General features: G+C 28.8%; 1 protein-coding gene across 1 annotated transcript in view; it reads right to left on the minus strand.

Annotated features, from left to right (window-relative positions):
* LOC121121663 (protein turtle) overlaps positions 1 to 24,700 on the minus strand; it is a 403,438-nt gene extending 378,738 nt beyond the window's left edge. Inside the window, exon 1 of the mRNA XM_071889943.1 lies at positions 24,383 to 24,700. The gene's annotated coding sequence lies outside the window, so the exon portion shown is untranslated. The remainder of the gene's footprint in view (positions 1 to 24,382) is intronic.
* Positions 24,701 to 27,026: the final 2,326 nt, after the last annotated feature.

A 27,026-nucleotide genomic window follows, 5' to 3' on the forward strand; every position in this document is an offset into this window, starting at 1 on the left:
TCACTAAAGCATTTGTCTTTTTTGCAATAACCGACACTTCATTAAGAATATATATTTTACACGTTGTTTCTTGAGTTCACTTGAGTCGATAAATGCTAACAAAAATATATTTGTGGTCGTTAACAAGTTAATTCAGAAAAGGAGATGATCCTAAATATTTTTTTTGCTTCATAAAATATTGAATATTTTTCGTCTCCAATGGTACCCCTCATCAAATTTATCAAATCTGTTAATTTGTTATTATGTTATCTTAATAATGAATTCGGGCTTATTAAAGTGCATTTTGAGGCGCCTTCATAAAATTCTTAAGGATAATTTGTTGATAGAAATGGTCAATAATTTGTTTAAAATTAAAAATTTAATCCACACTCAATTTGTAGAAAAATCATTGATTCATTATTTTCTAAAGGTTTTTATTCATATTGAACGTAGAATATTATTGAAGGGAATGGGATGTACGATACGTAATCAAATCAAGGGATTAAGTAAATTTTGCATCTTTAGGGGAAAAGTGGCATATCTTGCAGTGGTGGATATATTTATTGCCCACAAATATTTCCTGCCAATGGTTACACTATTAGTTAGCTTTAAAGCAATAAAATATTAGGCACTTAATTGAGCAAAATATATTTCCGACTTCCTTTGGAAGATTTTCTCCATAAAACACCAAATAAAATTGTGACTCCCATTTGTCTAATGTTGTATTTTATCATATTGATGAACTCTGAACACTATAATAGAGCTTCCCCCACACTCTTGATCTAAATTGGTTGAGGTCCAGTTGATTTTTACAAGTTCATGCGCTCATTCTCTCTTCTTAAATAATAAACATCCTATTCGACTTAATCATTCATTTAAATTCTAAACTGACTCTGATTAAGGAAATTTCTTCCACATGTGTGTGCGAAACTTTTGTAACCGAATAAAAAAGATATTATCGTTGTAAGAACGGTCGGTTTCTAATTGTCTCACATTCTAAAATATTATTGAAGTCAAATATTTGAGCTCTACTTATACGTAAAAATTGAAATCAAATAATGATTCGGGATGAAAGTGCCTTAGCTGTCACGTTTTATAAAATTGTCTACTAGCAGCTACGAGATAAATAAATAAATACAAATCCCACATGATATCGAGAATGGACAAAAAGAAAGAATGAATTCAATTTTCCCCCTCAGTTCTACATTGAGTCAGGTCCTACAATTATTTATCCCCAACAAATCCTCTGTTTGACTCTCCATCTTTTATATGTGATCATTAAAATATATTATTCTCAAAATGTTTGCTCTTCCTAAAGGCTGTAAACCAATTACTTCTATAAAATAATGTTGAACACAACTATTGTTTTATTAATATAGCTACGTCATAATTACTGATTTGTGGTAAGAGGGGATGCCTAATTGGAATGGCAATGAGTGGATAGCTCACCATTGATAAGGTCAAAAATAATATTTTGGTATTGATTAACAGAGGACCTTGATGCTCCCACCAGTCAGTGATTATGACACTCTACAGGGAATAGTTGAGATTTCTTAAAAAGAGTTGATTCGAACTTATTAAATCATATTTAAAACAACACTACAAAAGGACAAAAATACACAGATTCTTCTTTAAATCTTTCATCCACTCAAAAGAAAAATAAATTAAAAAAGGCCCCAAAATCAGTGGACTATTATTCAATAATAATTGTAGAGAATAATTCATAAGGAGTGATTATTCGACTTCAACCCATCGAAATATTTATGAGTACACACTCTAGTGAATACTTTATACTAATATTATACATGCTGTAGAATTATTGAAATATAAAGAAAAAAAACCTTCAGATTGCTAATTACAAAAATTATATACGTACGTAATTTTTAAAGTTTATAGCTCTACATATTATATGGTGAAATGAATAAATATTATTAAGATATTTTTGAATCATTTATCAAAATTCAAAACCAGAGTTCCTTCAATTCCTAGTAACTAAGTCAATTATTACAATTTTTGACGTTACAAAAAAAAAAAAAAAACTCTTGTCAAAGAAAGACAATCATTTTAAGTACTCAAAAATCCTACCATTAAAATTGTCAACTGATTTTAAATATACTTTATTAACAGGAAAGGGATTAGCAACGATTAAATTCAACTATAAATTTAGTTACAAAAGAAAATATTCACGAAAAAAAGTGTCAATTCGAAAGTAAAAATTAATGAATATTTGACATTTTGAAAAAGAAAAAAGTTATTATTTTTGATATGATTATAGTTTTTATTTTTTAAAGTATGGTAACGATGCATATTAATGACTTGCAATTTATTGTAGATAAGTGACATCATGAATTTTAATATAATATTTTCTTCATTATTAAGAAATACCCACTTTTGTAACCGCATAAATATTATCTAAGCCTATTTGTAGGAGCTAAGCATTTCTCAATATCCAAACCCTAGAAGCACAATGTACATTGTTAATGAATCAGTTGTATGTATATACGTTAGAATGATCCATTAAAAAAAAAAAAAAAAAAATGAGTGAAATTTTGAGCTCTCATATAACTAAAATGCTTTCTGGTTCATTTTGAGTACATGTTGTTAGCATTTTATTGTTTGAATATATTTCTAATAAACTAGTATAAACCTTAAATGAAGATGAAATTCTTTGTTTAAACAAAAAAAAAAAACCATATCAATGAAATTATTGCTAGGTTAAACCTTCGACCCTAAGCAGTAGTGATGTCTATGCAGCAGGTTTGATATTGAGTCTAGGCATAAAAAAAGTTCCATTTTCCCAAACTTATTCAAAAGATTATGTTCTTTCCGTTAGACTTATCGAGGCCTCAAGGAATATCGGACTTATTTGAACGTGCAGAGTAAATGACAAGAAGAACTTTGTCATGATTAGTTTCACCAGCCAATCTGTCTTGGAGATAGATGTTTGAAACGAAGATTCCAAGAGCCCCAAAGTCATCTTTACCACTTGGTTTCTTTTCTGACATTTTTGAAATAAATAGAAAGAGGTTTTCTTTTTTTTTTCTTCAATCCACAGAAGGAACAACTTTACATCTCTTGCATAGTTTTATCGATGAATAATGAGGAGCTCGCCATACTGAGGCAGAACCATTTTTCTTTTTGACTAGTGAAGGGGTATGGGAAGAGTTTGTCCGAAATCTTGACCCGATTTTTATTAGCAAGGCATCCGAGACGTCAGAACTTCCTCTTGACTAAGTTTGCTGGAGTTTCTTTAATACGGCTTCTTATTATTGACTTATAAACTCACTTCATATTTATTAGGTATAAACATTAGACCATTTTTTATGAACATTTTCACACTTTTTGGATGGCTTCATCAATTTTATGATATTCTTTTTTAGATGTTCCCGAACGACACTTCCTCCCTACATAAACAACATTAATGATCCCTCGGCTCTCACTCCCCCCTCTATTTATTCCAAAAATTGGGATGTTTTCATTTATCACCGGGTCCCAAAAAGGGTTCAAACCCACCACTGTCAGATAAGTTACCTTCAAATCATAATACCTCTATTTATATCCAGGAAGTTGGGGCAGCTTTTGGGTACTGACGGTTTCCAAAACAAGATGAAACCAAAAACAGCCTCAAATTTCAGGGAATAAATGAGGACAGGGTAATTGTAAGTTTTGAGGGTGGGTTTCATCCCATTTTGGAGCTACTATCATTTGCCTTTTTGCTTTCATTATCGTTGTTTGTTTACGCATCTCAACTAATAATACAGTGTATCAAAAATCGACCAATTATTTCAATGTATGCTGATCCCTATGTACTTGCACTATCTTAGGGAAAATTAAAAATTGTAAAGAAATATATGCATCCAACAAACTTATATATATATATATATAGGGTATGGATATAAATTGGTTTAATATATAAACATAAATGTATGTGGTGTTGGTTTTCATAAAGTATTTATGTACATTCAAACAATATCATTGTAATTTGAAATGAATCTGAATGAAGAAAGGCCAAATATTTATATTTAAAGAGCAGAAACGCTAATACTAATGCAGTCACATACACATTCATAATAATGGCTAGAAAAAAAAACAAATCACAGCAACAACAGAATAACAAAAGGAGGAAAAAGTTCTTTTGTTTTCGCTATGGAGCATTAATGAAATGTAAATACTATGAACAAAAAAACCATGGAAAATGATTACAGGTTGACGGTAAAAAAAAGAGTAGAAGAACAATGCGTATTTTGCATCAAACATGCTTTCTAAAACATGCATTATAATAGACCTTAATTGCAGAAGCTATTTGTAGCAATATATTTGCATAAGTATGACTAGACATTGTTGTTTAGGAATAAAATGTTATCTTTATTTCCTTATAAAGCTCCGACAAGATGATATCAATTTGCACTATTAAACTTCATTGTATCAAATATTAGAATAGAAAACCAATTAGTAAAGAAAATGATTTTGCAAAAAATATATAAAACATCTTTCTTAATATATCATGCTATCTTTATTGACTCTTTCGTCATTTCCTTCAGAAAGAAAAGAAAAACAACCTAAAATCTGTTGGTAGTTGAACCATTCTTTAGAACTGTGTAACTGGTCACTCCGGAATATGAACTAATTCGAATTTAACGTTCAAAATGTAACACTCTGTATATATGCACCAGTGACCCATTAATCATAGAGTGTTTTAACTTACATCAAAGATTGTTTATTAAATATTAAGTGCCCCAATTTCAAAAATAAAATTGTTATAAAACAGAAAAATTCCATAAAAACTCTAATTAAACTTCAATTTATGACTTTAAAATGAAAAAACAACTTTAATAATGAATAGAGTTTTAGAAAGTATGACCTGTCGGTGTGGGAAAAAATCTGAAAAACAACATGTTGATTCTCAAAGTTTATAGAATGTTCAATTGTCATAAGAGATCCTGTTCGATAAATTAACTAACGGGAAAACTTTGATAAGACAGATTGTACAGCTCATAGAAAAATATTAATTGAATACTGCATTGTGAATATTTCATATTATATTATAAAAGTTTGATTTGTTATTTTTTATAAAAATATTTTCTATTAATGGTGTTTCCCTGTTATTCTCAGACATTCATACTTGTCTATTGGTTACAAATAATTATCAACCTGATTAGGGGTATTATTTCTCTATATTTTTTCACAAAATCCACATTTAAAAAAAAAATTATATGGTTCATCAATTGTACGTAGCTATATCTGTTAAGACAGCTAATGTAGATATTTTATGCGGTTCCATCCTTTGTTAGACACATTTAAAATTGTCTACTGCTCTATATTCGTCTTTTTACTTGCATAATTGATAGGATAGGGATATTTGTAGATAGCCATTATAGTTTTATTGTCCACCCGCTTTTCAAATGTCCAATTTCTTGTCATCCGTCTTGTCTCCTATTTCTTTATAGTTTCTTTAGTGAATGCCATGATAGATAAGAAGAAGGGTTGCATTCTTTATGTATACTCAGATATATTAGGAAAAAATTGAAAACTATTCTGTGGTACTTTCAGACACGAAAAAGTAATTATACACTTTTGAATTCATTAATAAATCAGTAAGTTGAAAAGATAATAAATTATATTTTTGTACATACAAAAGGCGAATCCATAATGATGACGCTAAGTAAAACTGTTCCATTATTATGTAAGTCTATATGGAATGTTTTACAAGGGGCCATGGCCACGGGTTTTTTTGAAAATTATAAAGAGATAGAAAATCCATATTTTGAATTCTAAAAGTTAAACATGTACCACAACTTGTCTCAGTTTTAGAGGAAAGAAGGTAAATTTTTTTAAATTAGTCAAATTTAAGGTGATATTTGTATTCCTTTTTTAATTTTTAATACGAAAAAATTGAGTTTGTTCCATGCTTGTTTTTTTATATTGACTATTATTTTATACGTTATTTTTACCTAGTGTTTTAATACAATTTATAAACATCTCCCAGTCGTTCATCCTGTCCAGGGTGCAAAAGTAAACATACCTGGGCAAATATGGACGTGTAGTCACAAAACTCGAGAGAACAACGAAGTATTGCGTAATTACGTGTGATAAATAGCAGAGAGTAACACTTTTATTATTTTGGGGAGTTAAATTCTATGTATATTGATGAAACAAAGTTTGTCTGTTCGTCAACGCCTACTAACTCCAAGCTATGTTGGTTACAACCACTAGTATTATCATACATATGTAAGTTGGAGTAAAATAGATTTTCTTCATCTTGATAAGTTAGATTAGTTTGTTTTTCAAAAGATAGATTATAAATGATAGATAGCTATACATTATATTATGTTATACTTTTCTCTTTTTTATGTATTGTTTACTTTTGAGATAATGAAAAAACAATCTTACGTGATAGAAATGATATGAATTCCTCTTATGCAGGGCCCTGAATACAAAAGAGTAACAACTTATCCAACTCATTCAATCAGTTACCCCATTTTTATTAAGTGAATTATGGTTGGTCGTATGTGTATTATTTAAATGGAAAGGGTTTATGGCATGGATTGGTGTTATTAGGCGGCAATAAACGAACAAAAAGACTGACAAACTAAGCTTTAATGAAAAAGAGTGTATAGAATTGTAGAAAATACTACCTAAGATGAGCTTGATACTTTTTTTTTTTTTTTTTTTTTGCTACAACTTGAACCGTGTTGATTTATTTTCCAATGCGGGTGTCGATTTGTTTTTGACGTATAAGAATCAGAAGAAAAAGCATAGGTGGTCCTTTTAAGAACAGAAGAGATAGGGAAAAAGCGACGTTCAGAAGGAAACTACTCTGTACTTATGAAGAAAAAAAAAGTTGATACTTGTGAGTAAGAAGAATGGACAAATGAAAGAAATTGAGGAGGTAAAATCCCTCTTAACCGTCACTATAAAGTTATGTAATTTACTCGATAATACTTTCCTGAGGGAGCCAATGAAATAGGGATTTGAATAGGAAATTATTTTAAAGACTGAATATTATTTCTTTGAGGAATTGAAAACCCCTGCAATATTACATTTTCATTCGTTTGGTGTGTTTTTTCTTCGTTCATTATCAGGTTTTCACTTATGTTTTTGTCTTAGTTTGTTTGTTTTTTAGTCACTAAGATTACAACAAAAGTTACAGATCGATTTTGATCAAACGTAGCACAAAGATTATGTATAGTCACTGTAGGAGACCGTTAAATTTTGAGAGGTCAAAGTCAAGATCAAGCTAAGAAAAAACATGAATAATTCATAATCTACCATAACTTTGCAATAAATTGATATACATAACTTGTTTTGATTTTATGTGGAGGTTTTGCACACAATCGAGAGCTCATTCTAGTTAAACATATAAAAGATTAGTAAAGTACAGTCAAAAAAGAATCCTTTACAGACAAACACACTAACAAACTCTGCTTATTGATATAAATGAAGGTAAATTACTATGGGATTATGTATTAATAATAGATTATAATGTTAAGTAAAGATAAAGACAAAATGATATAACAAATAGGCTGGATAGAACATATTAAAACAACCAACAGGCAAATTACATTTATATATATCTATATAAAACTGTGTATAAAAAGAGGACCCCTCTATTTTCGTGCATATCATTATTTATGGATTATATATGTATATATAATCAAAATGTGTAGTAGTAGTAGTTTGATATGCGCCATGTATGTACGTGAACGTATTAAACTGTCTCTTGTCATAACCAATAACGACAAATATATATATATATATTTATTATAAATTTATAAATTGTAATATAAATTCAATGGATTTTCTATGTATTTATGCCTTCTACATATATGCACGTATAAAGTTGCTTGTTTCTAAGTTGAGAAAAAGTGATCATCAAAGCATTAGATTAAAGTAGCAAAAAAACCCTGTTAGTTTGAGCAGATTCATGTGAGAAAACCGAAAATTAAAGTGGTTATCCTGACAATTTGAAGAATGTTTGGAGTAGGGAAGCTTAGCTGTTATGACGTTATATTAAAAAAAAACCGCAAGCAGCCGTGAGAGGAAGAAAATAAACCAAAACTCTGTTCTGGATCTAGCAATGATTTAAGCAGGAATTGTAGAAATTTCGATCTACAAGTATACTTTGAGTCCAACAATGACTTACAAATATAACGCCTTAGTGTTATTCACCGTCATTCATTAGAAAAAAAAACCGTAGGTACACTTTACAAGTATATGTTCTTTCCTCAATAACGAAAGAATAATGAGAACAGCTTCAAAAAATACAAATATATATCTTCAGTTAGCAAATATAAAGCCAGGTCATTTTTTATAATAGTAATATTTTCATAAATCATATATTTTTTTGTGTATTTTTTAGCTGTGCCGGTTTTGTTTGTTTTTTTAATTGGAAATCTGAAGAGTGAATTTTCTTTTTTAGATGTTCTTATTATTTAACTTTTGAGTAGTGATCTTCCTTCTCTGCTACTTTTAATTTTATTCAAAACATTTGTGTGTGCTCATAAAAGAAGGAGGGTAATCTCGATGATTTGTTGCAGAGTTGCAATTGTAAGTACTCCAAGTGGTATAGAGAATCGACTTCGGAGTAATTCTTGCCAATATCTTTGTTTATTTCCATCACTTCTTCATCCCTTTCACGGCTAATCTAATGAAATGTCATGACAGCTAAACTAGTTTCCTACACACCATTTTTCAAATTGTTCAGGCTACCATATTGATTTTCAGTTTCTTTTTTTAACATTCCCAAAATACACATGACTTTCATTACTAATTTTCATCTGTGTTGATTGTTTTTTGAAATCTTTCTTTCCATGCTGGATGTCGATTTTCCCCTGTTGCGTATGCAATTTTTTCTGCTCTTTCTTCTCCTATTGAATTTGCCTTGTTCATTCAGTATAAACAGGTGAATTCATGGAGGCTGTGTAGTTAGTTATAGAAAAATATTGAACACTCCTATTGGACAAAATAAAATTTGTCACTTAAAACATTACTTTGTATCTTCGTTTCGCCACATTCTTTATATTTGTGTGGCTCACATATATTATTACTTTTGTTTCTTACAATAGGAAACTGTGGACTGAAATTCAAAAGTGTGAACCAAAATTGCTTATCTGAAAAGGGGTAACAAATAATTTTTTTTACTCCCTCTTTTTTTTTTCGGAGCTGGTTCAAGACCAAATTTTGATTTTACAACTGGTCTAGAGCGAATTTGGAACTAATTAATTAAAAATATAAAAGTATCCGACTGGTCTAGGATTTCTAAACTGAAATGCAGCACGTTATAGATATAGAAATATAAAATGGCAAAAATAATAATATAAGATTATAGCTAGAGTTGTAGAAAATATGACAGAAACGCGAATTTTTTTTTTTACATTTTGGCAATCTGAATAATGTTATCTATTTTTCAAAGCTGCTGTAATGAAAAGAGAACATTTAAGTATCAAGTGCATGTCGTGGTTTGAGTGTCAAATTGTCACAACTTAATTACTAATTTTACAGAATGAGCTCGGAAAATACAATGTTCATGGTTTTTTTCTCTCTCAATTCTTACAAATAAATGGATATGAAAAATTCATTTTAACAGTCTGAATATTTACTTAAGAGCATTAAATACTCTACTTCTACGAGGGTCGTTTGAAAAATCCTTTCAAAGTCCGAGAGATGGCAATACCGGCACGTAACGAGTTTTATTTTAGTTAGTAGCATCTTTTGGAAAAACAAACACCAATTTTCAGCCAGATCAGTATATTTATTTCTGTTTGGCGTTCGTTTGAATTGAGGAAGATGAGTGGCTTTCAAAAAATGGACCATAAAAAATTTCTTGTGTTGATTAAACATTACTTTATGAAAGGAAAAATGCATCAGGAGACTAAAAAGTAGCTTCATAAATATTATGGGGACTCTACACACTCGCTTACAACAGTTCATAAGGGGTTCCAACACTTTTGGATTGGACATATGGGCACGGCACAAGTGACGCTGAACGTTGTGAACGTTGAGGTTACTAATCCAAAAATCATTGATAGAAGGGTGAAGGTGCGTGAGATTGCTAGTGTTGTGAGCATCTCTAGCTGAAAACCTATTTGAATTAATTTTGTGGAATCTGAGGTGTGAGCAGGTGCATTGTCGTGATGGAAAATGACTTTTTTGGGGCCAATGGGGGGCGTTTTTCTTGCATCTCAGTTTTCAAACTATACAATAAGGATAAATAATATGCATCTGAAATAATTTTCCTCTATTCCAGAAAGTCGATGAGGATTATTCCTTACAAATCCAAAAGACAGTCCCCATAATCTTTCCGGCCGATTTCTCGATTCAAACAAATACCACACAGAAAGAAATATACCAATCTTGCTGAAAAATGGTATGTGTTCTTCCAAGAGATGTTACTAACTAAACCTTAACTTGAAACGTGCAAGTAGAATGACGTAGAGACAATAAAACTTATATTTGTAAATGTTATGTTACGACCATCTGACACACAACCCTGGATGAGCTTATCAAAGCCGGAGTGTAACTCTAAGTACTTTTTGTAGAATCATGAGTGTAAGTCCTTGTTAGACTGAAAGTAGTATCGACATCAGACAAGCTCTTCTCTACATATTATTTCCTGGTTAGATGCAAAATGGAATTATTGTTTATTTCATTCCATTTTCCACTCATAGGTGTTTGCACCTAATGTAATAAAATGTCGTTAGAGCGAAACTGCTCTTATTTCAAACATTATTCAACCTGTCCGGATTCCATGTCATTTTTTGATTAATTTTATTTTTACATATTGGCAGGTAATGTTATATATGTATAACTCTAATCATGGACCAAATAATTTGGGATGTGTTTTCAAAGCTTTTATCAAAAAGAATTTCATAAACTCATTTGAAAATGTATTAAGTAACTGAATTCCTAATGCATTTTCATTGTAATTGAATTTAGTACATAATAAACATATAATATATACACTGTACGGACAGAGTGAAGCAACAACGAGTATGCATTTGATATTATGTATGAAGATGCATCCTTCAATTTCTGTTTTTTAAAGAAATGGTTGAGAAAAACTATTTAAAGTGTTATATTGAAGAATTATTTGTAGCTTATCTTTCCAGTCTAAGGATATAAATATTTTGTTAAGGGTAAAAACCATGCCTATAGGAATGTTATAAGAAATTTAGTTGCAATGAGAGACAACAAATCTGCAGGCAGAGATAATTATAAAAGCTACTGCGGTCCTTGTTCATTGATACGTGAAAATTTGATAGAATGGGAAAGAATAATTATAGAGCATTAATATTTTTTTTACCAACATATACTTGTTTATGACCTTTGCCACAGATGCTTGTAGTTCGTCTAATGAAACTTCATACTGACTAAGCTGCTCTCCTCTAAAATATTCAAATTCTCAGGCTTATATTGTGGATTTTCGATTTTCTTATTTTTTTAGGATGCTCAAAATGCTCCTGATTACCTTGCACAACTTGCACAATATTAGTGCTATTATTAACTATTCCTCAACATTTTAAAAATTAAACGTATTATCGAACAAGGAAACCTAATATTTTCCCTTTCATCACTTATCTCTGCCAGTAGATATGTAGTTTATCAAACTTGCCAACAAATATTTAATTTATATTCTTGAAAATTTTGACAATTTTCATATCTCTAGCAATTATTTATGTAGCGATTTCTTAAAAAATGTGCAAGTTTGTCTCCCTGGAATTATATTAGGTAAAAATGCAAGATAAGATTTTGTCATTATCAAGGCTTATAAAGTTTGTTTCCAATTGAAAAAATGTTGCAATTGTGTCCAGTTTCTTCCACTGCTAAAATTGCTAAATTTCAAACCTTATCAATTTTAAAGAAGTAAAATTTTGTTAATATGTGACATTTTATGAAGCCCTGGGATTTGTCCTTAGGCTCAAAAATATCTATCCATAAAAAATCTTTCACATATGCAATAAATGGATTTGAAATAATATTTGTATGAGCAAATGAATCAAATTTTATATTCATTTCGCAAAATTCATCTCTAAATCCAATACCCCTTTTAAAAGAAAATGATGGACATTTATTCTTTAAAAATACTATTTTAATAGTCTGTATATTTTTTTTTATTTTTTTTTAATGCAGTCATAAATGTTTGATGCTTTCCTTTTTATGATGTTGAAAATTTAAGTATTACTTAATTTACAAAAACAAACTGAATGTCATGTGTTTTGTTTTAATTCCCTTTTTTTTTTCTTAAACACAAGTTCTGATGCTAAAAAAAAAAAACTCCGCTCATATAATATTCAAAATTATTGTACCATTCAAAACCTATCACAGAAAGAAATATTATTTTAATTTTTAATCAACTCCTTTTGACAAAATTGTAAAAAGACAAATGTTTACTTATATAAATATTTAATTTAATAAAATAACTAATTTTTTGATTACAATATTGCTAGTTTTTATTATTGGGAAAAATAGCTTAAAGAAAATTTATTGAATAAAAAGTTCTTCTGAGAAACTATTTATCCTTATTCATTATTGGATTTTTATAATCTGAGACTTTTTTTTATTGTTTAATACAGTCTAATATTGTCTAGTGTCCAAACAAATCAAACATAAACTGTAAGAATCTGTAGTGACTTTAGAGGATTGGTTCATTTTAGTGATAGAATTTGAAGAATAGCGTGATTTTTTTAAATAGCTACGATATGTAAAGATTGGGATTTTAACATAAATAAATTGAGAGCTTTTATTTAAAAATTATGATTCTTATACTTGTTGCTTTGATCAAAAATATTTAAATGGTAAATGTCCTATGAAAAATGAAGATCTCTCACTAGTTTAAATTACCATGCACGAAAATGCATATATCAGTTTGAATAATTGATTGCACAGGAGAACAATTAAGGGGAGGGAAGGAATTTCATTCAAATGAATTAAAGACAATAATCGAATTTACCAATGAGTGCAGAATTCCAAACTAATTTCAGTTTTTTTCTCAATAATCTGAATTCTTAAATATCTGAGATTATAGTAATTCGGGACTGTTATCGTTCAGAGTCATTTTTTACCCTCATAACAATCCCCAAATTAAAAGTAAGATTCATAAAATGTATTTAAAAGTTTTTTATTGGTTCTGTATCTTGTTCTGAACTCGATTTAACAAAAATCCTTAGGAATGCATATTTTTAAATATATATATTTTTTTTATTATTATTACTCATTGAATATTTTCTATAATATAAGCTATGATATTCCTCATCACTATATATTATAAATAATTTATAAGGGTCTGAAGAAGAGTGTCGTTTTTCATCTTTTTTCAGCGTAAAAATGGGAAAATATTGAGTTCAGATCAAGCTACTTAAATCAATACAAGCACTTTAAAATAAGTTTTATTAATCTTACTTTTAATTTGGGGATTGTTTAGGATTCTGCACTCAAAGATAAATTCATTTGTACTAAATGATTGTTCCCCGGTGTTATTTAGTGAATCCAAACAATTTTTGTATATATATTCAATAAATATATGTGATTCTAGCTAGCAAATTCCTTATTTTTTTGATTATCGATGATATTACAAAACAATTATGCAAATTTTAAAATGAGACATAAAACAGCTCATTTTTTTTTTTTTTTTTTTTAAATATTCTTTTTAATTAGTTAACTAGGCTCATCAGCAAATTCATATTTTCCCTCTTACTTAGCTCAGCCATGAAATATACAGTACAAAGGTCCTTGGACATTACAATTCTTCATTGTAAAGCTATCATCCGGAACTGATATATTACCAACACTCTATTCGGGAAAACGAGTTGAGATATACCAATTAAGTAACTTCCAATCACCAAGTCTTTCACGTGATTAAAATTTATATGCCAGTATATGAGACATGAAATTTTGAAGGAGAGGAAATCTGGAACCAATTGATATTACGCAGTCAAACAAATATTTTAAAACGGGTTTAAATATATTTCAATAAATATTTTTTGGGATTTTTTTTATTAGCTTTTTTAATGTTTTTTTTTTTTTAAAGATTGATTTTTAAAATAATTGTTGAAATTCTACCCTGAAGTAGTAAGTATATACTATCATGTTTATTTATGTACTTGGTTCACAATTGCACTGGATTTATTTATATATATATATTCTGTATACTAAATAAACCAAATTAAAAGGATTAAAACATACTAATAATTATATCTTAATAGTGGAGATGTAAAAAAAAAAAGGAATCGATGCCAATAGCTAGATTTTTTTTAAAGACTAGACATTAGATTAAAATTATCTTTGCCTCTTTTTCTATGGAGTATTTTTCCAGAAATATCCTCGTTATATTTAGTGTATACGATGTTTTGCTTATCTTCCATGTTAATTCTAATTTATCATATCCTTTCTGTATCTAATTTTTAAGGAGTGATACTTCATTTTTTTTCTCAGTTAACAACAAATTCTTTAATTAATTATCCAGGTTTCAAATATTTTTTGATGTCATATTATCATTTGTCTATCCCAACTATGATTATGAAAAAGGGAGAGTGAATGATGTTTTATTCTGTATAGGACATGCATTGTTTGATAATAATTTATCAACTTAGAAATAATAATCCTTCCTCGACAGTCTACAAAATATAATATTATTTTATCTTATAGTATTTTTTGATTATGACTGTTTGTAGCTACTCTATTAAATCGGCATTACAGCTAAGCTGCTCACCTTCCGAACTTTCTTCAAACTGTCAAGATTAATTCCTTCATTTTTTATTTTTTTTATTTTTAACTATCGACTGCACATGTTACATGCATTACTGACTATGAAAAGTGGATGTCATAAGAGATAAATTCAATATATATATATATATGCAAGTTTCAATTTGAAAAACGTTTTCCAAAATAGGTTTGATCTCATATTATATATCAAGGACTAAAAAAATCCAACTTTTCGCAGAAAATGTCTGCATATTAAATGGAAATGTCTGCGTGTGTGAATGCATTTGTCCAGGAATCAAGCCCCAAACAATGTATGGATTTTGCTGAAATTTTTCATTTAGCTTCTTAAGTTTCCAGAAACAGTTCTGGGAAAAAAAAATTGGGTATTCAAGTATATGGTAGCCTTCAAAAAGTATTTATCTAGAAAATACATTATTGACTAACATACGATTACACTGTCCAACAGAAAAAATGGTACAAAAACAGTATATGCTCTCTTTAATAATACTTGATTTCCTGGAGAAATGAGATAGAAACAAAAGAGAGAAAAAGAAAGGATATTTTATACAATTTGTTATAAAATTTAGCCTCATGTCTCTAACTGGATAAATAAGTTATTTCAAGCAGCTTCATGGACACAAGAGGACTCGCTACATAACCGTAGTGAGTGAGGGAGTCCAAAAAACGGATATTTGATATCTGAGCGAATAGTTTTTTTCTCTATCTTTGTTTCTATCTCTTCTAGCTGCGCATACGAATTCTTATGCACTTTTATTATGGGATCAATTCAAAAATGAGTTTGTTCCTTGAAATATTATCGTAGCCTTATCTTAAATTGACAACGATATAGAGCATTTTTGAAAAGGCTCTTTTGTTAAAATTAAATTTCATACTTCCAGCTATCAAAAACAATATTTTTAAACTTTTTAAATCTATTCGTCTTGAAGCTATGATCCTCTGAATAAAAAGCACTTATTTTTCACTTTAAACAAAGATAACACGAGTTAAAAGTATACAGACATCTTAAAAATAATTTTAGAATTGTTCAACATTCGGCTTTAAAATATAATTACATAATTTATCCCTATCTTCAACCCAAGGGCTTAAAACAGCTTTGAACCTTAAAAATAACAAAAAATGTATGTCCTTTTTCTGAAGGCCCGGAGACTATCAGAGAAAAAATAAGGGCATGTTTGGAATCAGGGGATCAAATTGTAGTAAGTTGAGCATATGCTGTTCTTGTCCATAAAAAAAGAATGATTTTGTTGGATAGTGTAAATTCAAATAAAACAGAAAATAAATACCGTAAAATTTTAAGAATTATTTTGCTGTATGTTGATATGTATCTTTGCACACTTTTTTTAAAGGAGATTAAAAGTTTTAGAGAGAAAAAAAAAGAGAAAATAAGACAAAAAGATTTTTGAAAATCATATGACAGATGAGCGAACAATAGTTCAACTTGTATATTTTTTCTTCTCTTAACCTTAAAATTTATTTATTTTTAAATTTGTAAAGATAAAAACCAATATTTAGCGAGGATAATTTCTTGATTTTACTGTCTTTTTTTTTTTTGTTTGATATGAAGCGGAAGAGTTCACAATTAATTTTAATCTCTTTATGTTCTAGGCAACCCTACCCTATCTCCTTATTAAAAAAAGCTGCAAAGATACATACCAATACTAACATGCAGCGAGAATAATTAGTAAAATTTTAAGCTCTTTCTTTCTTTTTGTTTTATATTAAGCAGAATAATGCTTAATGTCCCGGTTTACGTCAGGCAAACCTACTCTAGTTTATAATATATATCATTCATATTCTAATAATACAAATTATAACCAGGGAAAACTATTTTATATCTTTTGAAAGACTCTTCATTCATCCAAAATATTTATATGTGATAATGTGCTTTATTTTGAATTAAATTTGCCTTTTTTGTGGTAACATTATATATGAATGATGATAAATTGTGAAATTTACAAACTCCAAGGCGTTGTACAACCTCTAAACATTGACAAAAGTTGTTGAAACTTACAGTTTGTCATTTTTTTTTACAAAAAACGCATGTTAAGAGCCAGACTTTTATACACGTGTAGACGAAAAAGGGTAGAGAAGATAAGCAGAAATGATTAAAAACTATTTCAAACAATCAAATGAATAAACACTTCAAATATAAATATAACAAACACAATTTTGGTTGAAGTTTTATTCAACAATATTTATGTATACCTATATATATATATAAATGCATCTGAAGTGCCTATAGTTATATTATAATAGGAACATTAATAAAGGGGGTCTCTCCTATGAGTGAGTGGAAAAACAATTTTGTATACAAAATACATAATTTAATATATGTAATAACATTTTCTAAATGTCAAAATACCTATTTTCTTTTGAATATGTACATCTTTAGTCAAGACAAGGACATATATAAAAATATTTTCCAATCTGATGTTATTAAAAAAAATATTTTCGATCTGATATTGTGATACAATATTTTACAAATGATAAAATGTACTTATCGTTCTGAAATCTAACAGGCCATTTAAGAACACGTAGCTCATTAATCTTGTTTGAGCCCTTGTTTGTTAATGCTTTATGTGATCGAAAATTTATATTGATACTCATCGGGAGAATTTTGAGCATGTCAAAAAAATTGAACGACGTAGCTCGGAAGGAATTATTCTCTTGAATCAATGTGAATAAGTTAGTGCCCTTGTCATTTATTGAGAAGGAAATATATTTTATGTGTATGAACTTCTGAGAAGATTCCTAGGTCATAACATATATATAATGTGTGTTTTTAAGTAAAATAAACTTCTACAAATTTCAGTCTAGTAAATAAAAAAATTAACTATGTGGCTCTTTTGAATAGTGTCTAATTTTAACAACCGCAAAGCCCCGGATTGAAAGTATAATTAAATTTATGTCCCGAAATATGCAGGAAGTTTAATAAAAAGGAAAATGACTAAATTAAGAAAACTTTGAACATAGACGAGGCTGGGCAAAATATAGAGAAATATAACGGTTTCTTGATTATAAAAAGAAAAAATGCTGGCATTAAGTTTTATATAATCAACTACATTCAGCAGTTGTGAAAAAAAAGAGGGGAAGGAGGAAATAAACATGGATATTGGCAAGAATTACTCAAATTTAGATCCTTAATTCTACTCTGTGTTAATGATAGGACGGATACATATTTTTTTAGGATCCGAGTAGGTTCAGTTCTTTATTAAATAATTGGGTAAATTCGGGTTTCCAAATTTTCAGATCCAGATCGAATAGAAAATTTATACAGATATTTGGCTCGATATTTAATAGCACTTACCCCAAATTGCGTACCTATATAAAATAGAATCAGTATTAAACATACATTTTTACTCATTACTAATTCTGAAACAATGAATGACTCAATATAGTTACTATGAAAACATAATCATTAGTTATTATTGTTAGAAAAACATTGGATACGTGGTTTCCTTAATTGTATCTTCATATCCGAAAAGAAACAAAAAAACGTACAAAATCAGTTGATAATTTACCGGTTCTTCCCATTCGGAATCTTTATTTAATAATAATTGATGATTGATCACAGCTTACTAAGAAATAATTTATATCCCCCCAATCAATGTTAACAATACTCCTTAAAGAAACACATCTAAAAAAATCGGTAGCTGACCAACAAATAATTTCATTTTTTATGTTTTTACACAAGATAAGGCCGGGAAGAATAACCAGAGGATGCAGTTATTAATGAAAATGTTCACTATTAATGATAAAAAAACTGTAGATATATGTATTATTATCTTAATAGTTATGATTAAGTTTTAAAGAAAACTATAAGGTTTTCTTAGTACCGAAAAATCCTTTTGGATAACAATACTGTATTTTTCCTTGTGCAGTACTGGTTCAGAAAATATAAGTTTATAAAAAAAACCTTTTTTTTCATTTTATATCTTCCATGTCTTTATATAATCAATAGTTATTATATGTGTTGCACTTTACGCAAAATAGATATCTTATTTAAAGAATATGCACCTTTACAAATTGTAAACCGCTTTAAAAAAAAGTTTAGATCTTACGATATTCATTCCGGACAAAAAAAAAGTGCGCACTATAGTTGGTACAGGGACATTTTATTTTTCATTATTTTGCGAGAATTAAATTTTGTAAAAGAAAACTATTTTGAAACTTTGGGAAGACTGTTTTGTTTATTCGTCTAATATAATCATTACCAAAAAAATCGCTTTCTGAATTATGTTGAATTAAGTTTCTTCAAAGGCTGCGTGCAAGTTATAAAAATTGATCAATATACCTCTAAGTTTATTTATCTTCTTTTTTACCCACACTTTTCAACTATTTCCCCTGCTCATTTTGAAAAATATACTCATTTTAAGAACTTGTCTAATGTATTTATATTATTGGGTCGTATATAATTAAGAAAAAAACATAGATAAAAGAAAACACCTTTTTAAATAAATTTATTCGATATTTTCCCCGCATTTTTCAAATTAATTATCACTATTTACTCTACAATATTTGGAATTAATTATGGAAATGGTAATTTAATGGATTATTGCATAATATTTGTAAAGGACACACCAATATTGATATTTGGAGGATCATCGATACCATTATTTAAAGGAGGAAAAACCAATTACTTGAGCCACTTTATAATTTTCTATTATATAAATGCCATTACTTATAGAAATTACAAAAAAAGAATTTTTTGCATAACAATGGTCGATCCATTCCTCCCCCTCTTTTCATCCACTTTATCGCAGATGTTTATTTTCCTAACGATTATATGCAAACATTCAGACCGTAAATTGATGATTAAGAGTCACATTGTACCAACTGTTTTGTTTTTTTACTTGACTCTAAATATCAAATCCAATAAATAGTAAAGATCCAATTTGTAGTAGCATTTAGTAACCAACCTATCCCCCCCTATTTTTAGTTACAAGGTTTAATTAGGCAACCAAAAGACGGCTGGAACACACAATAAACAGTTTTTATTTTTATCTCCTGTCTTTATATTTTTTTTTTTCTCTATCTGTGTAAAAATGTGGGCCCAACAACAAAAAAGGCATCGATTTCTTGTGTACCCTTATAAGTGACGAGAAGGCTGTAGATACCGTTGGCATCCCCATACAGACTGCTTACAACATCAAAACGTCCATTATACCAATAAGAAACAAAACTTTTTGAGCAATAAAATGGCTGACTTTTGGCTTTTCTTCAGCTTTGACTTTAAGCCCTGTACTTTGAAATATACATACCACACATATAATTCGATTTGCAACGAGCTGCTACCAGAACAGTGTTGTATGCAATGACCTTGGCCTTCATCGTCTAGAGCTGGTAATCTTTTTAACAGCTTGTACAGAGGGACATATTTGAAAAAAATATACAAAAAATAATGAAAATTGAGTTAAATTTTATCATATCTAAGCCAAACCAACTCCGAGTTATTGGGCCAAAGGCAAAAAGAGTTGCTACTTTACCTGGTCTCCTAATACTTCAGAAAAAATAACAAAATTCCCTTCAACAAAAAGTTGGGGAAAAACCTTAAGGTTAAAGAACTTATTTATAAAATAATAAATGTATCTTACAATTTTTTGAAAGTATTAGATAGAAAACATGAGCAGTTTTCTAAATTAGATTCAATAAATGTATTAATTTACTTAAAATATCAGTAAAATAGGAAATGTATCAAGCGTACCTGTTGAATAAATAAAATGACCAGAAAAATTCATATAGAAATTGTTTTTTGAATTAAAAACGGAGCTTAAAACTGTTGTAGAAGAGTACGATTAAGCCTATTTCATAAGATAATAATATCATAAGAGGACAATTCAATTTGATTATATTTTCTTTTCAAAAAAGGAACTAATTTTGTATATGCTTTAAGGATATAAATATCAATATAGGTAGAAAATAACTGGATTTTGGAATATTTACCCATTTGGTCATTATATATTCAGTAGAAGGAGGAAAAATGTATACAAAAGTAAACCTGAACAATATTTCCATTTCCTTTATAGGTTGTAAGACTCTTACTTTATTTAATTTCAATATGAATTCAATGCCAACTGCTTATCCAAGTTTTTGGGACTCATTTTTATATCCAATAATGTAAAATTTCCTTAGATAAAACAACGTCTCTATCTAACCTGATTGAGCCAAATTGTAAAATCATATCAATGCCCAACAAATATGTATATTGAAATAGTCATTACTTAAATTTTGAATAAAAACTGAGTGATTAAACTACTTTATTAAATTATGTTTCTTTGAAACAAACTTCCTACAATTTATTGATAATCATTCAATTAGATGTAATAAATATACGCTGTCAGTATATTAAAATTAGAAACCAAATTATTGACATAGTAACCCTGAAAATTTTGTAGAAAATGTTATGACGAAATAATTAAAATATTAGTAGCTCAGACTAATAAAGTAATAAGCTATTGTATATTAATATATTTTTTTATTGTTCCATAGTTTAGCTAGAAGTGGAGTAAATGAACATATTAGTGGAGTTAGATGCACCTGAGCTTTACAGCTGTTTCAGGCAGGAGGTTCTTTTTAATTGTGAGCACAAACTAAAATACTGTACGTTCATTTGGTGTACCAAATGCAACCATGGGGGATAGGTTAAAAATGCAAAAATTGTTGCTTTATATTTCATAAAGGCCCCCTTATTCTCCATTTTTTATGAGCACACACACAGATGGTTATTTTTTATTTAGATGTTATATTCTCAATGATTAAATAATAAAGAAAGAAACACTGATCATATTTAAAAGCTCTAAAAACTTTTTACAACTTTAATTATTAACTGTTATATAATAGAAAGAATATAATATATTTCCCTTCTTCAGATTTTGATGTATGTTCCTGACTAATATGAAACAATCTAAGGAGATATATGTAAATTAAGGATGTAACGGGAGTAAGAGGGCTCCTTTTTATAGGTGGCAGTTGTTTACTTCTTTTAGAACCTTTACTGAACATAATAATGTTAGAAAAAACGAGATAATTTCACCTTTTAATGATCACTAAAGAAAGGAAAGGTATGTCAAAGTAATTCAAATCATCGGTCCAAATTCAAATGGAAAGTTACATTTTTGTCTCCAAAATATCTTCAACATAAGTGTCGCACAATTTGAGATACTTTATTCTATTCATATAAGATGCATCTACATAAAAAATAATCTCTTACAAAAATCCCTTCATATTTACATACAGCTCAATATTTTATAGATACATTTGAGTCAACTGTAGATTTTATATTGAAATTTGTAATCCAAGTTGAGTTACCATAAATTGTATTTATGGTTTATAACCTTTATTTGATATAGCCACTTAAATTAACCCCAATATTGATTAATTTATCATTTTTTTTATTGTGACAATCAATTTTTGCTACTTTAAGTGGATCTTGCAGCGCTTTCAATGGGTTAATAAAAATAATTTGTTTAAAGAAATTAACGAACATTGGAGATAAAATGCATCAGTAGCCTACACTCAATTTTAAGAAAAATAAATCTAGCTTACTTCTGTGTTGACGAGCCACATATATTAATACCGTATTTTGTAGAGTTGGAACTAACAAGGTCATTTCTATGTAGCTGAATCTTCAATTTCTGGATATTCTACAAAATGTAACTACTCATATATTTGTTGTTACTTCTTTCAAGAAACATTGAGCACAGATAAGAATGTTTAACATGTACTCGTATAAAAACAAACCAGTATTGAAAGAAGCTTAATTTAAAAGTTATATTGACGTATAATTAATTCAAGTACAGACCTACGTAACGTGGTTAAACCTTTTAGTAAAAAGCGCTATGATCAAATGTTAATATACTTATTAATTTTTGGAAAGTCAATTCCGAAAATAAGGCTAATTTTACAATATTATTGTTTTAAATATCATCGAAATAATTATTTATTAATAATTCTACACTACAAAAATGTTTGTCTTTCGATTGAGATGTTGTATTTTTGATTTATTTTACCTTAATAAAGATATGAAAATAACTTTTATAGCCTAAAATTTTTGTGTTTGTGCCTTACAAAGAAAAACATTTTATATACTATCAATGAGTACTGATAGCTTATTATTTAAAAAAAAAACATTTTAAAACAAGACATCTTAAATATCCTTTCAAATATTAATTTTTGTAATGTGCTATTATTATTGTTATAAATTTAAGACAAACGATGGTTTGCACTTTTGTGATCCAAAAGAAGGAATTCATTTTTTTTTTTAAAGAAAGATATTTTTTTGTGCGCTTAAAAGACATTTTTCCGATTCAAAAACAGATGCAGAGAGAATTATAACAATATAAATTGTACCTATTAACTATATTACATGCTTGTTTTTTCATTTATATATATCTTTTAAGGCAAAAAATAAAACGAAATCATGTAGATGATACTATAGACCAGTGGTTCCCAAAGTGGGGGTCACAGGACACAACGGAGGAGTTGAAAAAAGAAATATTGATTGTGTCTTAACGTAAAAGGTGATATTCGAGTGACTGTGTCGAAAATTAAAACTAGAATAGACCTCCTCTGCTCAATGCACATCTGTTACCTCGGTTTGTTTATAAACCTTTCTTTATATCCAGAGCTTGTAATGTTTTTTTTGAATCACAATTTTGACATTATTTGCCACAAAAAAGAGAACTTAAAATGAATAAATGATTTCAAGTAATACATGTATTGTTCATTTTATTTTTACAATATATTTGATTATTTCGTCGTTGTATTTCGTATTGTGTTATTATATTTTTTAATATAGCAGTAAATTTAAATCTTTATTTTTGATCAATATAGTCAAATAACTTATAATATTTGGATTGAACTTAAAAGCTTTAATATGGACTTTAAATCATCCATTTGCAAAAAAATATAATCCAAATTTTATATTCATCTCTCAATGAGAGGTGTAGGGGTAGCACGTTGTCTACCCACAAATTTTAATACTTGAACTAAAAAAAGTTTGGGAACCAAAACTATAGGCCAAAAACCAAAAGATTTTGGATTAAAAAGGGTGTCATTTTCTTCCCGTAAAATTACACCATTTCAATCCAAGGGTAAAAAAAAAAGTTGAAATGATTTTATCAACTGATGTAATTGTCAGTATACACTTTTTATATAAGAATGTTGTTGAAGGCTTTCAAAAATTAAACCCACATATGTATTGATTACTTTAATAAGTAGACTGAAATGAGTATTATTAAATATTGAATGGTTTATTGATGTGCAAATTTCGATTTTGTACAAGTTGTAACTTGTATAAGCAAATTGCACAAGTTACAACCATAAAGTGAGACGAATAATTTGAAAGGAAGGATTAAGAGTACTTGGGGTGAGGATAACGCAATAATTAAACATTCCATGGACGATCGAATTATGAATGGTGTAACTTTTTACAACTTTAATAGAAACTACTAAAATATGTGTATTCTGGGTCATAATATAAAGTTCAAGAGTTATATTACTCATAAAGACATAATAACCATGTCATTTTAATAGCTACAAATAAAATGATAGTATTAATTTATGGTCACTAGAATGACCAATGTTATAATTGCAAATAATTATTTTTAATACGAATATATTGCAACTTATAAATAATAATTTGATGCACCTTAGAAAATAAAAAGACCGATGTATGACTTACCTTTATGCACTTATAAAGTGTTGTATCATAAATGACCTTTCAGCACAAGTGTATATATTTAAAATCACAAAAAAAATCACATTTATTAAATGGTTTTAAATCTATAGTATAACTTGTCTTTTTAATAATAGAATATACAACAATTCCTCTCCAATCTTGATTGGTTTAACCACTAGATTACTTTTACAAGAGTACATAAAATAGTTTTATTCTATTTTTGATTATTTTTTTCCTTTTTTTGAAATATCAAGTAGAGAAAAAAGTAGCATCCGTCTCACTGCACCGTTGATGTAAAACTACTTAAACTTCTTCTACTATAAATTTGTATATATATATTTATTAGGAAGAGAAAATTTTCCCGAAAAATACTTTCTCGTTGAAACAATAAGAAACGCGCCTTCACGTTCATCTCCCAAATACTCTTTTTGAAAATAATTTCAGCATCTTCTTTCTGTATGTATGGATGTATGTACATCCAATTATAGATATTATGTATCTAAAAATAAATAAAAGGATGTACATATTTGTTCAAATGCTAAATTAAAGTGACATTGAATTTGATAGTATCTTAACATTAAAGCAGGAAAAGATCAAATACATTTGTTACTCTAAATACGGGATAACACATCAATCCTGATGTACACGCCATCCATGTATAGACAATTTATAGCCAAAAACTTTAAATATTATAATCTTCAAAACTTCCAACATTCTCCCTCGCAAAAGTAAAGAAGTTATCTGATTAAAAATGTACTTTGTTTGTAGGGGGATAATACCCTGATAAATTAAATTTGGAAATAACGTACATTATAAACTTGTCATTTTTTCTCCCACAAACAAAAACACATTTTGAATCACAAAACCTCTTAATTTAAAAAGGGAGAACTGTTGTGGTTTGAAAGTAATAATATTCAATGTTCTTCATAATTTCATCTGTGAACACATATGATAGGTATAGTAACTCGCTTCAAAGAAACATATAAAGCAACGATTTGAGATTGATTTTTTTCCTCTTTGTTCAGGAGAGTTTTTTTCTACACTATATTTTGTTCAAAACCCTGGACTGATATTCTATTCCTTTATTTAATCGTGGATCGATTTTTTCAGTTATATCTATAACCAGTGTTTTTCCGCCGCCTTTATACAAGTTGTACATATATGAAACACTTTAAACTTCATATGACGCATACAGGCATTGGAAGCAATACGTGGACTGAATGACTGATTTTAGAAAAATGTAAATAATTTTAGTTTTTGATAAATAATTTTTATATTTTTTTACAAAACATTGAGACACAACCTTTGTGAACATGTTCATTCAATATGGCCGTCCTCAGAAGCAATCACAGCCTCTACACAGCGGTGGAAAGCCTTGCAGGAGTTGATGATGAACTTCCCAGACAAGTTGTTCCACTCCTTCACAATGGCGGCCTTCAGGGAGCCCACGTCCAGGTGACATGTCTGGTTAGTTTCCTCTCCAATGTGTCCCACCCCAAGTCTTCCTTCACAGCACTCCTGCTTGTCCTCTTGTCCACGTCAAACTCGTTAGAGAGGCGGTTCAGGGATTTTGTGGATTCCTCCTTGATCTTCTTGTTCAGGAAGCAAGAAACTCAGAATCCTTTTTCAAGTTGTGTCCCTCACTTCCTTCTTTCCTTGATAGGTATTTTCCATACTTTTTCATCTATGCCACAATGAAAATGAGGTTCCTGGAGCACTTCACAATGTCCATAATCTCGAAAAATCTCAATTTTGGCATCCAGAAGGTCTGAGATTATCTTCCTTTTGGCTTCTTGCTCACTCATAATGAAAGATTTGAGAAATTTTTATAATTGTCTACTTATGCAAAAAGGACAGGAAATTTGGAATATGCAGGAAAAAATTACATAATTTCTTTATTTTAATTACATAATTAGCACTTATTAACAGTCCACGGTTTGCTTCCGAATCCTGTATACACCTTTGTTCACAGTATGGAAACATCCATGACTAAATGTAGGACCGCTATTAGAATTGTTCTTTAAGGTTTACATATTTTTTTAATTTTCAAACTAAAATTGCATATTTTCCGAGTCTTGTACGTAATGACTTTTGGAAATTATAATGTAAAACCTTACTTTAAAAAAAACAGTGCCCTTTACCAAATGACATTTTTTTTTTAAAGCCAAGCTTTCTTTTGATCTTTTTAATAAATTGTGTCCATACGTAATTGAATGATATTTTGTACAAAGTAATATTTTTTCTATTTAAAAAAAAGTAATTTTATATATATTTTTTTTTTATTATTTTGATAGATCAATTATATTTTTTTCCAAAAACTCTTTTTTTTATTTGTTCGAACTCAAATATGAAATATCACTCTACTTATCTATGGTATGGTGCAAGTGGTTCTCTGTTGGCCTGAACCTCAGCTCTACAAGAATACAAAAATTAAAAAAGGAGCCCAATATGACCGAACATTTTTGAAGGATTGAATTATTTAGTTCCAACAACAGTTATTACTATCTCAGACTGGTCTATAATTTATGAATCATATTCCAACACTTGAATGTACACTGTACATATATAAGTCTAATGAATACTTTTTAGTCTTATAATTTGTAATCAATTTAAGACCTTGTTTCTGAGGGAAGCTGTATCCCTACCT

Source organism: Lepeophtheirus salmonis, chromosome 7, assembly GCF_016086655.4.
Source record: "Lepeophtheirus salmonis chromosome 7, UVic_Lsal_1.4, whole genome shotgun sequence".
Classification (NCBI taxonomy): Eukaryota; Metazoa; Arthropoda; class Copepoda; order Siphonostomatoida; family Caligidae; genus Lepeophtheirus; species Lepeophtheirus salmonis.